Here is a 17709-nt window from a genome sequence, read left to right as displayed (position 1 = left end):
GGACATTCCTGTAGTCAGCATGCCAAATGCACACTCCCTCAACTAGAGACATCTGTGGCATTGTGTTGTGGTACAAAACTGCACATTTTAGAGTGGCCTTTTATTGCCCCAGCACAAGGTGCACCTGTGTAATGATCATGCTGTTTAATCAGCCACTTGATATGCCACACCTGTCAGGTGGATGGAGTATCTTGGCAAAGGAGAAATGCTCACTAACAGGGATGTAAACAAATTTGTGCACAACATTTTAGAGAAAGAAGCTTTTCGTGCATATGGAACATTTCTGGGATCTTTTTTTTCAGCTCATGAAACATGGGACCAACACTTTACATGTTGCGTTTATATTTTTGTTCAGTATATATAAAAAAAAATACAAAAACACAGTCATGGGAAGCACACATAAAACATCACAAATCACCCAGAAAAACAGTTACATTCCTCCACAAATAAGTCCCCAATCAGTACTTTAAATTGCCCGAACGGCACTAGAATATCAAGATGACATGTATTTTGAATTTTGTTCCAGCAATACGGTGCATTAAAACTAAAAGCAGATTTACCTAGCTCGATGGAGACCATAGGAACCTCGAGGTAACCAATACTGTGAACGGTTTTATGCAACTCCGGTGTCTGTACTTCAACAGCAAAGTTAGATAAGACGAAAGTTTATGAAGTAGGGCCTTATAAACAAAAAGGGAGTAATGTAGAGATCTATGGGTCTTTAGCGAAGTCTAGCCAACCTTTTGATACAGGATGCAGTGATGAGTATCAAAACTGTCACCTGTAACAATACAAAGGGCACTATGGTAGATGGCATCCAAAGGTTTAAGAGTAGTAGCAGCTGTACTTTGATAAATATTATCACCATATTCAAGAACAGATACAAATATTGACTGAGTAATCTGCTTCCTACTGCTTAGAGAAAGGCACGATCTTCTTCTGTAGAAAAATACAACTTTAAATCTTAGCTTCTTAACCAGCTCATCTATATGTTTTCTAAACATCAAATCCATATAAATCCAAATGCCTAAGTATTTATATGCGGGAACATGTTCGATTGGAGAACCATCTAATGAGTGAACATGTAGTTCATCTGAAATATTCTTACGAGAGGTTAAAATGAATTTAGATGTATTTCGTTTTTTCTTCTTCTTCGTATTAAGCACAAGTTTTAAATCAGTAAGGGATTCCTGCATAGCTATACAATCTGACTGTAGTTTTGACACAGCCAGATCAACTGTCAAGGCAATAGCATAAATAATAGTATCATCCACATATAAATGAAGTTTACCATTTTTAACAGATTGACCAATGGTGTTTATATAAATAGTGAGGAGAACAGGTCCCAAAATCGACCCTTGTGGTACACCTATATGTACTTCAAGAAATTCAGACTTAATCCTATCAGTCACGATGGCCTGAGTTCTGTCATTAAGATAACCGTGAACAGGCGTCAGAGCTCAAGCCTATTGAGGACAACTTATTAAATAAAATAGCATGATCAACAGTATCAAAAGCTTTTGACAGGTCCACAAACAAAGCAGCACATTTAATTTTAGTGTCTAATGCATTGACAAGATCATTAACAACTAAAGTGGTTGCCGTAGTGGTGCTATGCCCAGGCCTAAACCCTGATTGGTGTACATTCATAATACATTTCTCAGATAAAAAAGAGCAGTTGTACATTTACCAAGGATTCAAGAATATTAGCTAGACAAGGAAGCCTTGAAATGGGGTGCTAATTATTAAAATCACTACTATCCCCGTCCTTATGGAGTGGCAGCACAAGAGCTGATATCCATACTTTCTGAATATTTCCTGATAACAATGTTAAATAAAAAATGTGGGTTATTGAGCCAACAATGATGGATGCTGCACACTTAAGCAGACCAATATCCAATTGTTCTTGTTGTCTATTGCTAGCAAAGCATCCAGACTTAAAAATGTTTGAACGGAGCATGATTATACACAATAGTATTGAAGACATCTCCAAAAAGGTTCAAAGCTAAATCAGGTTCAGGGATAGCTAAAATACAATCAAGGTCACTAAAATAAAGATAATGTAAAAAAGCATGTTCACTTAAGTTTTTTAAGTTCCTCTTAGTGATGACATATAAATCTTTATTTTATAAATCTTTATTTTAACAGGGAAAAACAGACTGAGACCTGGATCTCTTTTACGGCTGTGCCCTGTGTAAACATGTTGACATGTACAGTTTTAGACATACAGACAAGAACATTTCAAACATACAAAACAAAAAACACAATTCAACAAAAACAATCACAGACAACATCATATTGATCCTCCATAACATTTTTAAAATGGGCAAGGGACACCAGAGTGTCTAACTTAAGTTGGATCTGCAGTTTGTTCCATAAATAAGGTGCAAAGGAACTGAAGGCAGTCCTACCCAACTCTGTGGAGACCACAGAAGTCTCTAATGTAATCCACATCTGTGATCTGGTTTTAAAATTAGTATATCTAGTGGAAATTAATGATGATATATATGGAGGTAGTTTTAAAAGAAGTGCTTTATAAATAAACAAGAGCGCATGTTGCTCTCGCCTCACAGATAGAGAGGCCCAACCCACATGTTGATATAGGATACAGTGATGAGTTTTGTAACTATCACCCGTGATAAACCTGAGTGCACAATGGTAAATAGCATCCAGTGGTTTTAATGTGTTTGCCAATGCATGCATATAGATAATATCACCATAATCTAAAATGGACATAAAAGTAGCCTGCACAATTTGTTTTCTATTTACGGAGGACAGACAAGCCCTGTTTCTGCAAAGGAACCCTATCTTGAATTTGAGCTTTTTTCCCAATTCCGTAACATGTTTTTTAAAAGAAAGCCTATCATCTAACCATACCCCTAAGTATTTATATGCAGAGACCTGTTTGATTTGAGTACCATCCAAGCTAGTGATTACAAAAGTGTTTCTAATTGAGAGTTTAGACCTTGAAAAAACATGACATTTTTTTCTTAGCATTTAAAACAAGTTTAAGCTGTGAAAGAGACCCCTGTAGTATCCTAAAATCAGACTCCAACTGCATTAAAGCTTGGTCCGCTGTTGGAGGAATAGAGTACATCACTGTGTCATCTGCAAATAAATGGAATTTACAATATCTGACATCATCACCAATGTTGTTTATATAAAGTGAGAACAATAGTCTGCCAATTATTGAACCCTGAGGGACCCCTTTAAGTAACTGTAAGGGGTCAGACTTGACCCCGTCGACCATGACGGCCTGAGTTCTATCTTTAAAATAGTCATAAAACCATCGACAGGCATCAGTGCCCAGTCCTATAGATGACAGCTTACTCAAAAGGATAGCATGGTCTACAGTGTCAAAAGCTTTTGACAAATCTACAAACAACGCAGCACAGTGCTTTCTATCATCTAAGGCATTTGCAATATCATTTACAACAAGCATAGTGGCCGATGTGGTACTGTGTTTAGATCTAAAACCAGATTGATTGGGGCTAAAAATACTGTTAACAGAAAGAAAAGATTGTAACTGTTTGTTGACTATAGATTCTAGGATCTTTGCCAGACAAGGGAGCCTAGAGATGGGTCGATAGTTATCCAAATCACTACCGTCACCTCCCTTATGTAATGGCAGAACAAAAGCTGCTTTCCACGCCTTAGGGATATTTCCTGTGCTTAATGTTAGATAAAACATGTGTCACTGAACCAGCAATGATAGGTGCAGCACACTTAAGTAAGTACGGGTCTAAATTGTCAGCGCCTAAGGATTTCTTAGTATCAATGGCACACAGGGCAGCTAGAACCTCTGCTTCAGTTATTTTCTGGAAACTAAAAACAGGGTTACTATTTTTCAGAGTAACAGTTGAAAAGCAAGACGAAAAATCAACTAACTGGCCAGTACCACAATGGCCACTTTTCTTTTCAAATAAAAAACCAGCAGGGATGAAATGCTTATTAAAAGCATCACAAATATCATTTTTTTCACTTAGAATACAGGAGTCTGAGATAATTTGCTTAGGAAGAGAAACAGCAGAATTCCCCTGTTTCAGTGAATTAACGGTTTTCCAGAATTTTGCAGGATCTCCTGCAGAATCTGTCATAGCATTAAGGAAGTAATTTGATTTTGCCTTTTTGACAGCTGCAGTACATTTATTTCTCAATTGCCTAAAAAACAGCCAATCAGCTGGAGTACCTGTTTTCCTCGCCAAGGCCCAGGCCCGATTCTTTTGCAGAAAAAGACCTGACAATTCAGGAGAGAACCAAGAACTGGTTCGGTTTCTTACTCTGTGCTTCTTAAGCGGGGCATGTTTATCAGACATAGAGGTAACAATAGAAGAGAAAAAAGCAAGGGCTAAAACCGGGTCCAGAAAGCAGCAAGTGGATAAAAGCTCAGAGTGATATAAGTCAAGGATAAAAGCTTGCTGTGAGAAATGTTTATAATTTCTCTTAGAGATTATACAGGGATCAGAGTGTTTCAGACTGGTATCTCTAATACAAGCAATAGAGCAGTGGTCACTGATATCATTTGAAAAAAAAACACTGACTGTGTATTTATGTGGTCCTCTGTAGCTCAGCTGGTAGAGCACGGCGCTTGTAACGCCCAGGTAGTGGGTTCGATCCCCGGGACCACCCATACACAAAAATGTATGCACGCATGACTGTAAGTCGCTTTGGATAAAAGCGTCTGCTAAATGGCATATTATTATTATTATTATGGGGGGTATTTGTTAGAATAATGTCTAGTAGAGTAGATTTTACTGGATTCTTAAAGTTGGGACGGGTTGGTTTAGTTATCAGCTGAGTTAGATTTAGCTCAGGACAAATATATTTTAATTTATCGGATACTGGTGAAAGCCAATCCAGGTTAAAATCTCCCAAAATCAGTAATTCAGAATTTGCATAGTTAGACAGTATATCAGATAATTTGCATAGAGTACAAGGAGGAGCTGAGGGGGGGCGATATACCCCTACTAGAGTTAAATGAGCATTATTACCAAGTACCACATTTAAAACTAGACATTCATATTGCTTTGGGACAGAGGTTGATATGGACACAGAAACATTCAAGAAGCATTTTACATAAATCGTGATACCACCACCTCTACCAACTCTATCAGCTCTATAAATATTGTACCCAATCAACTGAACATCTGAATCAGGTACAGAATCACACAGCCACGATTCAGATACAATCAGTATGTCAACATTTGATTGTGAGACCAAAATTTCAATAAATTCCAACTTTTAGATCAGGCTTCTAGCATTCAAATGAATTATTCCAATGCCGTTGCTACGGGAATTAATATCAGATGGAGTATCCAAGGAAGCACCTGAAGCTGCACTGAATGAGCAATAAACCATTTTCGGGCTATTGACAGAGCTCAATTTTATGGGGACAAGATTACTACTCACAATACCTCTCTGCATGTAAGTAGTATTCGCAATACGGTGATTGGACAATAATCTAGGAATTGCAGAAAGGTTGTTAGCTGAAGTTTGTTCCATATTTGCAATTGAGGGAGTAATTAATGAAACTGGGAGAGGAGCATTGAACATAGTCTGATAGGGGAGCGTACAATACCAAAAGTCAACCCCCGAAAAGACACAACGTCAGGTATCAAAGGCTCTACATGAGGCAAGAGTAAGAGACATGTTGGTGGAGAGGATGCTGGAGCCATACCTGTTAAGATGTAAATTGTCCCGAAGAAATAGACCTGGTCGGTCTGTAAAAGCTGCAAAGTTATCCACAAAAGGAATTCCCATCGTGCAGCAGTATCCCTTAAGCCAGGTGTGTAATTGGCGTATACGACTAAAAACCATATCCGTGTAGCGTGGGGATGGAAAAGGACCGGAAACAACACACTGCTTCCCAAATTCCAGCAGCGTATTTATCAATGTTTTAAAATCGTCTCTCAATTTCTCTGACTGCTGGAGTTTAATGTCATTTGACCCAACATGGACAATGACAGTTGAAGCGGCGGAGTGCTTGCTAATAAGTAGTGGTAGCATGGAATTTAGGTCAGGGATCCTAGCGCCAGGGTAGCAGAAAGTCTCAGCTTTCCGGATTGAAACGTTTCGGACCATGGATAAACCCACCACGAGAACGGAAGGACTACAGATGGGTTTATTGGGTAAATGACGGGGCCTCTCCCAGGTGATCTGCCTCCTAGCAGGTTGAGGGGGGCTAGCAGCTGAGACTGATGACCTAGCGGTAGGCAAGGAGCGCAGATGAGTGTGCTTGGGCACTTCCACCTGAGAGTGAGATGGCAGCAGTAGAGATGTAGCGGAGGGACCCTGTACAGTATGATTGGAATGCACTTCCAGGTCTTCCAGGACCTTGAATCTCCTCCCCAACTGTAGCACTTCCGAAACATTTAATGGATTCCGTTTCCTGGAGTGCTTTACTCCCCAGACAGCAATCCAGGCATCCTGAGGCGGAGCAGAAGGGGTGGAACAGACCGGGCCCTTCGGTTTAGCTCCTAGCCTGGGCCATGGCTCATTTAAGGGAACCGAATGGAGTTTCTCCGTTACAGGCTCCCCAGAAGTGGAGGTGCCAAGCCAGGGGCAGGTGACGTCGTCGATTTTGGAGGTGGTTTGTGCAACCATGGAGTCCAGGAGTTCCTCGTCCTCCTTGATCTGGCGCAAGACAGATACTCTCCCCTCCAGCTCAGCGACTCTCTGGCTCAGGTACTGGCAGGTGGTACATCCAGGGGTGAGCGAAGCCATGAGAGACATCCAACTTTCAGCTTGCTCCTCTCTGTAGGTCGTCTTGTCGTTGTTGGTAACCAGGAATCTGGGACACAAACTTGCGGTCCCAGCCGTAAAGGCTGACCGCGTCGCGGAATCAGTAGCAATGCAAACTTTAGCTATGATTTAAAAACGATTTCATAAAAACAACAAACCGAGTGTAGGCAGTACACGGTTCTGTTGCGTGATGACGTATGTGGTGGGAGTCAGAAAGGAATGAGGCTTAGATTATTGTATTCTCACATCTCGAACACAAACAACTGGGCAATCGTCACTAATGTCTTGGGCGAAGACACAGAAATATAAACTGAACAAAATATTACATGCAAGAATTTCAAAGATTTTACTGAGTCAATTGAAATAAATTAATTAGGCCCTAATCTATGGATTTCACATGACTGGGAATACAGATCTGCATCTGGTGGTCACAGATACATTAACAAAAAAAGTAGGGGTGTAGATCAGAAAACCAGTCAGTATGCAGCGTGTCACATCTCCTTCGCATAGAGTTGATCAGGCTGTTGATTGTGGCCTGTGGGATGTTGTTCCACTCCTCTTCAATGGCTGTGCGAAGTTGCTGGTTATTGCCGGGAACTGGAACACGTTGTCGTACACGTTGATCCAGAGCATCCCAAACATGCTCAATGGGTGACATGTCTGGTGAGTATGCAGGCCATGGAGGAACTGGAACATTGCCAGCTTCCAGGAATTGTGTACAGATCCTTGCGACATGAGGTAGTGCATTATCATGCAGAAACTTGAGGTGATGGCGGCAGATGAATCGCACAACAATAGGCCTCAGGATCTCATCACAGTATCTCTGTGCATTCAAATTACCATCTATAAAATGCAATTGTGTTCATTGTCCGTAGCTTATGCCTGCCTGCCCATACCATAACCCCACCGCCACCATGGGGCACTCTGTTCACAACGTTGACATGAGCAAAACGCTCACCCACACGATGCCATACACTCTGTCTGCCATCTGCCCGGTACAGTTGAAACTGGGATTCAGCCGTGAAGAGCACACTTCTCCAGCGTGCCAGTGGCCATCGAAGGTGAGCATTTGCCCACTGAAGTCAGTTACGACGCCGAACTGCAGTCAGGTCAAGACCCTGGTGAGGACGACAAGCACGCATATGAGCTTCCCTGAGATGGTTTCTGACAGTTTGTGCAGAAATTATTTGTTTGTGCAAACCCACTGTTTCATCCGCTGTCCAGGTGGCTGGTCTCAGACGATACCGCAAGTGAAGAAGCCTGATGTGGAGGTCCTAGGCTTGCGTGGTGAAACGGGTTCTGCGGTTGAGGCCGGTTGGACATACTGCCAAATTCTCTAAAATGACGTTGGAGGCGGCTTATGGTAGAGAAGTTAACATAAAATTCTGTGGTAACAGCTCTGGTGGACATTCCTGCAGTCAGCATGCCAATTTCACGCTCCCTCAAAATCATCTGTGGCATTGTGTTGTGTGACAAAACTGCACATTTTAGTGGCATTTTATTGTTCCCAGCACAAGGTGCACCTGTGTAATGATCATGCTGTTTAATCAGCTTCTTGATATGCCATACCTGTCAGGTGGATGGATTATCTTGGCAAGGGAGAAATGCTCACTAACGGGATGTAAACAAATTTATGCACCAAATTTGAGAGGAATAAGCTTCTTCTTTTATTTTTTTATTTTTTATAGCACAGTCAGAAATGAGAGTGAGATACATGTAGAGGGATAGACAAATGAGAAGGGCTGAGACGGGATTCGTATTCACCACATTGCCAGACATTTGTGGTCCGGTGTTGCAGTGGCGAACCACTATGCCAGACTCCGGCACCACTTTAGAATTCTTATGTTCTAGAGCATCACAACACAATTCAACAGCGGATTGTTCCACAATGAAGTGGCTTTTCAAAAATCCATATTGTATGTGATATGGAATCCTATCACAAACAGACCAGTTTACTGCAAGGCTAAAGGAAATAGTTTAATCAGAAATAATTTTGCTAACATGACCATCAACTGACCCATCAAATGGTCTTGCAATGGAGATGGTAGACTCATTTAGAAACTTTAATATGCTGTCATCGGACTTAGATAATGTGGCTATCAGACAGAATTAGATTTCCTTTTTCATCACATCCAACATCCAGACATGGTCATGACGAAGACTAAATCTGGTAAATTATGGTACAATACAGTGGAAATGGCCAAATCTAGAAAAATAAGGGATCTCTATCGTTCAGGTTTCTGACATTTTGTTCAGGTTTGTTTGGCATGGCTTAAACATTGTTCAAATATTGTCATCATTTGAATCTTCCCAGACTCTCCCTGACATTTAACCTTAACAGGCTGACCAGACCGCCTGCGTTGCGTACCCGAGCGTTGCAAAATAAATGTACACATACATGTTATTCAATCATTGCAACCACGCTGCTCACGTGCGTCAACGAGCGTCTGCGTAGCCAGGTGACGCTCGATGCACTGCAATTCCCGCCTGTCCCATCTCCTCATTGGTTTTTAGGAGCATATACCCATGTGGGTGATCGAAAGATGAACGGAGGTTCACACTCCAGTCCAGTTGGTGGTGGTAATGCACCTTAAAGATGGTTACCAACAACCATATAAAGTCCAAAGAAGAAGAAGCCTGAAGGAGGAGAGAACTAGAAACTAAATTGGTTTACTCTTTTATCTGTGGATTAATTGTCGGAGTAGAGGACCTTGTGCATTTCAGACTCTCCCTGACATTTAATCTTCAGGATACTTCCTAACTGGCTTGTAGATAATGGTGTTACACTGTAGCCTGATACAAGATAACCTGTGTCAAACAACCATTATTTATACATATTTTTAAAGTTCTTGGATGCTATATCCTGGGTTGTGTTCATTGGAGCACACAGCAAAAAACGTTTTGAAATACTTTGCAATGGAAAAGAAAAATGAGTAGTCCCTCCCTGTTCCAGTCCGTTTTCTTGGTTCCTAATGAACACGACCCTGGACTCTCCTTTGAGAGGTTAGTTGGGAGGATTCATGTTGTGGTCTAGCCATGAGAGGATTTCACCTCTGCCTCATCTCTCCACAACAAGAAGAGAAACCCTATGATCTTGCATGAACTCACAAGACAGATTGATCTGCAATCTAATTAAAGTGTCTGTAAATAGACAATGAAGGAGAGCACACATGCAGAGACTCTCCCGCCACACAAATACAGTATGCATGCATACACAAGCACCATTCACACTCTGTATTCAACATTGCTTTTGAAACCTCCTATGCTTACTTTTATAATTTTTTTAATGTAAAAATAAATCACAGATTCATAAACATCTTGATTTTAATGTACCATGATGGCCCCATTAAAATACATAAAGAATGTGAGGTGAATGGATCAAGGTTTGTTTGGATTATTGTTAAAAAAAAACGGATAGAATCTTGCAAAGGAGTACAGTACGTGGTTGTGTGTATGCCTTTATTATTTTGTAGTAACTAAAACATGGTGAGCTTTAGTTGATTATCATCTTTCACATCATATATGAGTCTCCACAGGAAGAGACTCGTCATTGGCAAATCTACTGTATCATTGTCTGTACTTATAGTACCTGGCACGAAGAACCCATACACACATTCTACAAGATGGCGTAGCAGTGCGGTCGTGTTCTTTGTTGTGTGTCCGTGTAAATAGCCAGTTTTTTTGTATTTTTTTGTATTTTTCGTACATATTTCCCTATCACACTTTTCATCCTTCTACTAAATATACTTTCCTGCAACCCGCCTCACTCAATGTGGAACGGATTCTATTATTTACTCACCTTTATCTAGAATCTCCAGTTGAAACTAGCTAGCCAGCTAACTAGCTACTTGCTATTAGCCACCGTTAGCGGTTTTCACCCAGAACATCGGATTTTCTGCCGGAATAACTGAATCACTGGACCCTAACACCGGATCGCAACTAGCTAGCCACAACCAAATGGATGTTGCTGTAGGCTAATCACCACTGCCCCCGAAGCAAGCACCAGTTAGCCTTGAGCCAGGCCCATATCCCGGCTATCTACCTCTTTGTCTACCGGACGGGAGTAGCCAGCTAACTAGCTACTTGCTATTAGCCACCGTTAGCGGTTTTTCACCATTGTCCGTGGCCTGCACAATCTACCAGCCAGTTCTAGCCTGGACTATTATCGGCCAGTCTGCACTGTCTGCACAGCGCGTTATCGACCCAGAACATATCGGATTTCCTACCGGAATCACTAAATCACTGGACCTTTAACACCTGATCATCGCAACTAGCTAGCTGCAACCAAATGGATGTTGTTGTTGGCTAATCAGCCTTGAGCTAGCCTCGAGTTAGGCACATCTCCCGGCTATCTACCTCTCTGTCAACCGGACGGGACCTCCTAGAGTCGACACGGAGCCCCGCCGATCCTTCACGACTGGTCTGCCAACGTAATCGTCTGTGGTTTCAACAGGCTTCCCGTTGTGACGACCACGAAGATCCATCTGCTAGCCCCGGCCCGCTAGCACACGCAAACAGCCGTGCTTCCTGCTCGCTGTACTTTAGCACCAATTCGAACTGCTCTCGGACTCACATATTGCTGTTCACTGGACCTTATGATCACTCAGCTGCACAGCTGATGCCTGCTGGACTGTTCCTTTACACGGTACCCTGTCCTGTTTATCTGTTTAGCCTCAGCCCAAATTTTCATCGCCATTACCAGTTGTTGTCTTAGCTCTCTCTAATAACACCTGTGATTGCTTTATGCCTCTCTCCCATGTCAATATGCCTTGCCTATTGCTGTTCCAGTTAGTTCTTATTATACAATTTCAATATAGAACCCCAAGTCATTCTCAAACTGCCTCAAATATCTCCTTTGTTCCACCCCCCATATACGCCGAGACCGGCTCAATCGGTGTCTCCAGTGATGCTATCTCTTTCATTGTTACCCAACGCTTAGGTGTACCTCCACTGTACTCATATCCTTCCATATCCTTGTCTGTACATAATGCCATGAATCGATTCTACAATGCCCGGAAATCTGCCCCCTTTATTATCTGTACCCAATGCACTAGAAGACCAATTCTTAAAGCCTTTAGCCGTATCCTTATTCTAGTCCTCCTCTGTTCCTCTGGTGATGTAGAGGCTAACCCAGGCCCTGCAGCCCCCAGTATCACTCCTACTCCCCAGGAGTTATCATTTGTTGACTTCTGTAACCGTAAAAGCCTTGGTTTTCTGCACATTAACATCAGAAGCCTCCTTCCTAAGTTTGAGTTATTCACTGCGTTAGCACACTCCGCCAACCCTGATGTTCTGTGTCTGAATCCTGGCTTAGGAAGGCCACCAAAAATTCAGAAATGTCCATCCCCAACTACAACATTTTCTGTCTAGATAGAACTGCCAAAGGGGGTGGAGTTGCAATCTACTGTAGAGATAGCCTGCAGAGCTCTATCATACTATCCAGGTCTGTGCCCAAACAGTTTGAGCTCCTACTTCTAAAAATCCACCTTTGGAGAAATAAGTCTCTCACTGTTGCCGCTTGCTACAGACCCTCCTCAGCCCCCAGCTGTGCCCTGGACACCATATGTGAATTGATTGACCCCCATCTATCCTCAGAGTCCGTACTGCTTGGTGACCTAAACTGGGATATGCTTAACATCCCGGCAATCCTACAATCCAAACTAGATGCCCTCAATCTCACACAAATTATCAAGGAACCTACCAGGTACAACCCTAAATCTGTAAACATGGGCACCCTTATTATAATAATAATAAATAATATGCCATTTAGCTGACGCTTTTATCCAAAGCGACTTACAGTCATGCGTGCATACATTTTTGTATATGGGTGGTCCCGGGGATCGAAACCACTACCTTGGCGTTACAAGCGCCGTGCTCTACCAGCTGAGCTACAGAGGACCACATTATTGATATCATCCTGACTAACTTACCCTCTAAATACACCTCCGTTGTCTTCAACCAGGATCTCAGCGATCACTGCCTTATTGCCTGTGTCCATAATGGGTCCGCGGTCAAACGACCACCCCTCATCACTGTCAAACGCTCCCTAAAACACTTTAGCGAGCAGGCCTTCCTAATTGACCTGGCCCAGGTATCCTGGATGGATATCGATCTCATTCCGTCAGTAGAGGATGCCTGGTTGTTCTTTAAAAGTGCTTTCCTCTCAATCTTAAATAAGCATGCCCCATTCAAACTTGACTGCCCTTGACCAGCACAAAAACATCCTGTGGCGTACAGCATTAGCATCGAATAGCCCCGGCAATATGCAACTTTTCAGGGAAGTTAAGAACCAATATACACAATCAGTTAGGAAAGCAAAGGCTAGCTTTTTCAAACAGAAATGTGCATCCTGTAGCACTAACTCCAAAAAGTTTTGGGACACTGTAAAGTCCATGGAGAATAAGAGTACCTCCTCCCAGCTGCCCACTGCGCTGAGGCTAGGAAACACTATCACCACCGATAAATCTACAATAATCGAGAATTTGAACAAGCATTTTGCTTCGCTTCTCCTTCACACAAATTCAGACAAATGATGTTCTGAAAGAGCTGCAAAATCTGGACCCCTATAAATCTATAAATCATCTGGGCTAGACAATCTGGACCCTTTCTTTCTAAAACTAGCTGCCAAAATTGTCGCAACCCCTATTACTAGCCTGTTCAACCTCTTTCGTAACGTCTGAGATCCCCAGAGATTGGAAAGCTGCCGCGGTCATCCCCCTCTTCGAAGGGGGTGACACTCTAGATCCAAACTGTTACAGACCTATATCCATCCTGCCCTGCTTTTCGAAGTTTTTGAAAGTAAAGTACCAAACAAATCACCGACCATTTCGAATCCCACCGTACCTTCTCCGCTATGCAATCTGATTCCCGAGCTGGTCATGGGTGCACCTCAGCCACGCTCAAGGTCCTAAACGATATTATAACCGCGATCGATAATAGACAGTACTGTGCAGCCGTCTTCATCGACCTGGCCAAGGCTTTCGACTCTGTCAACCACCGCATTCTTATTGGCAGACTAAATAGCCTTGGTTTCTCAAACGACTGCCTCGCCTGGTTCACCAACTACTTCTCAGATAGAGTTCAATGTGTCAAATTGGAGGGCCTGTTGTCTGGACCTATGGCAGACTCTATGGGGGTGCCACAGGGTTCAATTCTTGGGCCGACTCTTTTCTCTGTGTATATCAATGATGTCGCTCTTGCTCCTGGTGACTCTCAGATCGACCTCTACGCAGACGACACCATTTTGTATACATCTGGCCCTTCATTGGACACTGTGTTAACAAACCTCCAAACGAGCTTCAATGCCATACAACACTCCTTCCGTAGCCTCCAACTGCTCTTAAACACTAGTAAAACTAAATGCATGCTCTTCAATCGAACGCTGCTGGCACCCGCCCACCCGACTAGAATCACTACTCTCGACGGGTCTGACCTAGAGTATGTGGACAACTACAAATACCTAGGTGTCTGGTTAGACTGTAAAATCTCCTTCCAGACTCACATTAAGCATCTCCAATCCAAAGTGAAATCTAGAATCTGCTTCCTATTTCACAACAAAGCCTCCTTCACTCATGCTGCCAAACATGCCCTCGTAAAACTGACTATCCTACCGATCCTTGACTTCGGCGATGTCATTTACAAAATAGCCTCCAACACTCTACTCAGCAAATTGGATGTAGTCTATCACAGTGCCATCCGTTTTGTCACCAAAGCCCCATATACTACCCACCACTGTGACCTGTACGCTCTTGTTGGCTGGTCCTCACTACATAGTCGTCGCCAAACCCACTGGCTCCAGGCCATCTATAAATCACTGCTAGGCAAATCTCCGCCTTATCTTAGCTCATTGGTCACCATAGCAACACCCACCCGTAGTATGCGCTCCAGCAGGTATATCTCACTGGTCATCCCCAAAGCCAACACCTCCTTTGGCCGCCAGTTCTCTGCTGCCAATGACTGGAACGAACTGCAAAAATCTCTGAAGCTGGAGACTCTTCTCTCCCTCACTAACTTTAAGCATCAGTTGTCAGAGCACCTTACCGATCACTGCACCTGTACACAGCCCTTCTGAAATTAGCCCACTCAACTACCTCATCCCCATATTGTTATTTATTTTGCTCATTTGCACCCCAGTATCTCTATTTGCACATCATCTCTTGCACATCTATCATTCCAGTGTTAATACTAATTGTAATTATTTTGCACTATGGCCTATTTATTGTCTTACCTCCATAACTTGCTACATTTGCACACACTGTATATATATATTTTCTGTGGTATTTTTTACTTTATGTTTTGTTTTACCCCATATGTAACTCTGTGTTGTTTTTATTGCACTGCTTTGCTTTATCTTGGCCAGGTCGCAGTTGTAAATGAGAACTTGTTGTCAACTGGCTTACCTGGTTAAATAAAGGTGAAATAAAAAATAAAAATAAAATAACGTCATTTGGTTTGTAAAGAAAGATTCTCCAGACTTCCTTAACAACAAATGTCTCATAAATAACAAGGGTAAGGTAACGTACAGGATCTTCACTATTATATACAAAAGTATGTGGACACCCCTTCAAATTAGTGGATTTGGCTATTTCAGCCACACCCGTTGCTGACAGGTGTATGATAAAGAGCACCCAGCCACCCAATCTCCATAGACAAACATTGGCAGTAGAATGGCCTTACTGAAGAGCTCAGTTACTTTCAACGTGGCACCGTTCCAACAAGTCAGTTCGTCAAAATTGTATTTGTGGCGCCGGAGAAGATGGCTGCCGTTTTACAGCCCTCTAACCAATTGTACTATTATGTGTGTTTTTTCGCGTTATTTTGTAATTCATTCTGTACATAATGTTTCTGCCATCGTCTCTTATAAACAAAAAGAGGTTCTGGATATCAGGACAGCGATTACTCACCTCGTATTGGACGAAGATTTTTTCTTCAACGAGTCGGACGCGAAGGATATCCTACAGACACCCGACAAGGCCCAAATCCCCGTCATTCGCATGAGAAATAGACGGAGATATCGTGGACGTAGGTCGGGGTGCCTTGTAAGGATCCAACGGCGAGCGAGTAAACTGCCTCTTCCATCAACCCTATTAGCCAATGTTCAATCATTTGAAAATAAATTAGATTACCTAATATTACGGTTATCCTACCAACCGGACATTAAAAATCTCATAATAAGCTGTAGACCACACTATCTACCAAGAGAGTTTATCTATATTTTTCATAGCTGTCTATTTACTACCACAAACCGATGCTGGCACTAAGATTGCACTCAATGAACTGTATAAGGCCATAAGTAAACAGGAAAACGCTCATCCAGAGGCAGCGCTCCTAGTGGCCGGGGGACTTTAATGCAGGGAAACTTAAATCCGTTCTACCTCATTTCTACCAGCATGTTAAATGTGCAACCAGAGGAAAAACAACTCTAGACCACCTTTACTCCACACACAGAGACGCGTACAAAGCTCTGCCTCGCCCTCCATTTCGCAAATCTGCCCATAACTCTATACTCCTGATTCCTGCTTACAGTGGGGAAAAAAAGTATTTAGTCAGCCACCAATTGTGCAAGTTCTCCCACTTAAAAAGATGAGAGAGGCCTGTAATTTTCATCATAGGTACACGTCAACTATGACAGACAAATTGAGAAAACAAATTCCAGAAAATCACATTGTAGGATTTTTAATGAATTTATTTGCAAATTATGGTGGAAAATAAGTATTTGGTCACCTACAAACAAGCAAGATTTCTGGCTCTCACAGACCTGTAACTTCTTCTTTAAGAGGCTCTTCTGTCTTCCACTCGTTACCTGTATTAATGGCACCTGTTTGAACTTGTTATCAGTATAAAAGACACCTGTCCACAACCTCAAACAGTCACACTCCAAACTCCACTATGGCCAAGAACAAAGAGCTGTCAAAGGACACCAGAAACAAAATTGTAGACCTGCACCAGGCTGGGAAGACTGAATCTGCAATAGGTAAGCAGCATGGTTTGAAGAAATCAACTGTGGGAGCAATTATTAGGAAATGGAAGACATACAAGACCACTGATAATCTCCCTCGATCTGGGGCTCCACACAAGATCTCACCCCGTGGGGTCAAAATGATCACAAGAACGGTGAGCAAAAATCCCAGAACCACACGGGGGGACCTAGTGAATGACATGCAGAGAGATGGGACCAAAGTAACAAAGCCTACCATCAGTAACACACTACGCCGCCAGGGACTCAAATCCTGCAGTGCCAGACGTGTCCCCCTGCTTAAGCCAGTACATGTCCAGGCCCGTCTGAAGTTTGCTAGAGTGCATTTGGATGATCCAGAAGAGGATTGGGAGAATGTCATATGAAACCAAAATAGAACTTTTTGGTAAAAACTCAACTCGTCGTGTTTGGAGGACAAAGAATGCTGAGTTGCATCCAAAGAACACCATACCTACTGTGAAGCATGGGGGTGGAAACATCATGCTTTGGGGCTGTTTTTCTGCAAAGGGACCAGGACGACTGATTCGTGTAAAGGAAAGAATGAATGGGGCCATGTATCGTGAGATTTTTTGTGAAAACCTCCTTCCATCAGCAAGGGCATTGAAGATGAAACGTGGCTGGGTCTTTCAGCATGACAATGATCCCAAACACACCGCCCGGGCAACGAAGGAGTGGCTTCGTAAGAAGCATTTCAAGGTCCTGGAGTGGCCTAGCCAGTCTCCAGATCTCAACCCCATAGAAAATCTTTGGAGGGAGTTGAAAGTCCGTGTTGCCCAGCGACAGCCCCAAAACATCACTGCTCTAGAGGAGATCTGCATGGAGGAATTGGCCAAAATACCAGCAACAGTGTGTGAAAACCTTGTGAAGTCTTACAGAAAACGTTTGACCTGTGTCATTGCCAACAAAGGGTATATAACAAAGTATTGAGAAACTTTTGTTATTGACCAAATACTTATTTTCCACCATAATTTGCAAATAAATTCATTAAAAAT

This window comes from Coregonus clupeaformis, unplaced genomic scaffold (assembly GCF_020615455.1).
Source record: "Coregonus clupeaformis isolate EN_2021a unplaced genomic scaffold, ASM2061545v1 scaf0133, whole genome shotgun sequence".
In the NCBI taxonomy this organism is placed as follows: Eukaryota; Metazoa; Chordata; class Actinopteri; order Salmoniformes; family Salmonidae; genus Coregonus; species Coregonus clupeaformis.
This window is presented reverse-complemented; position numbering follows the sequence as displayed.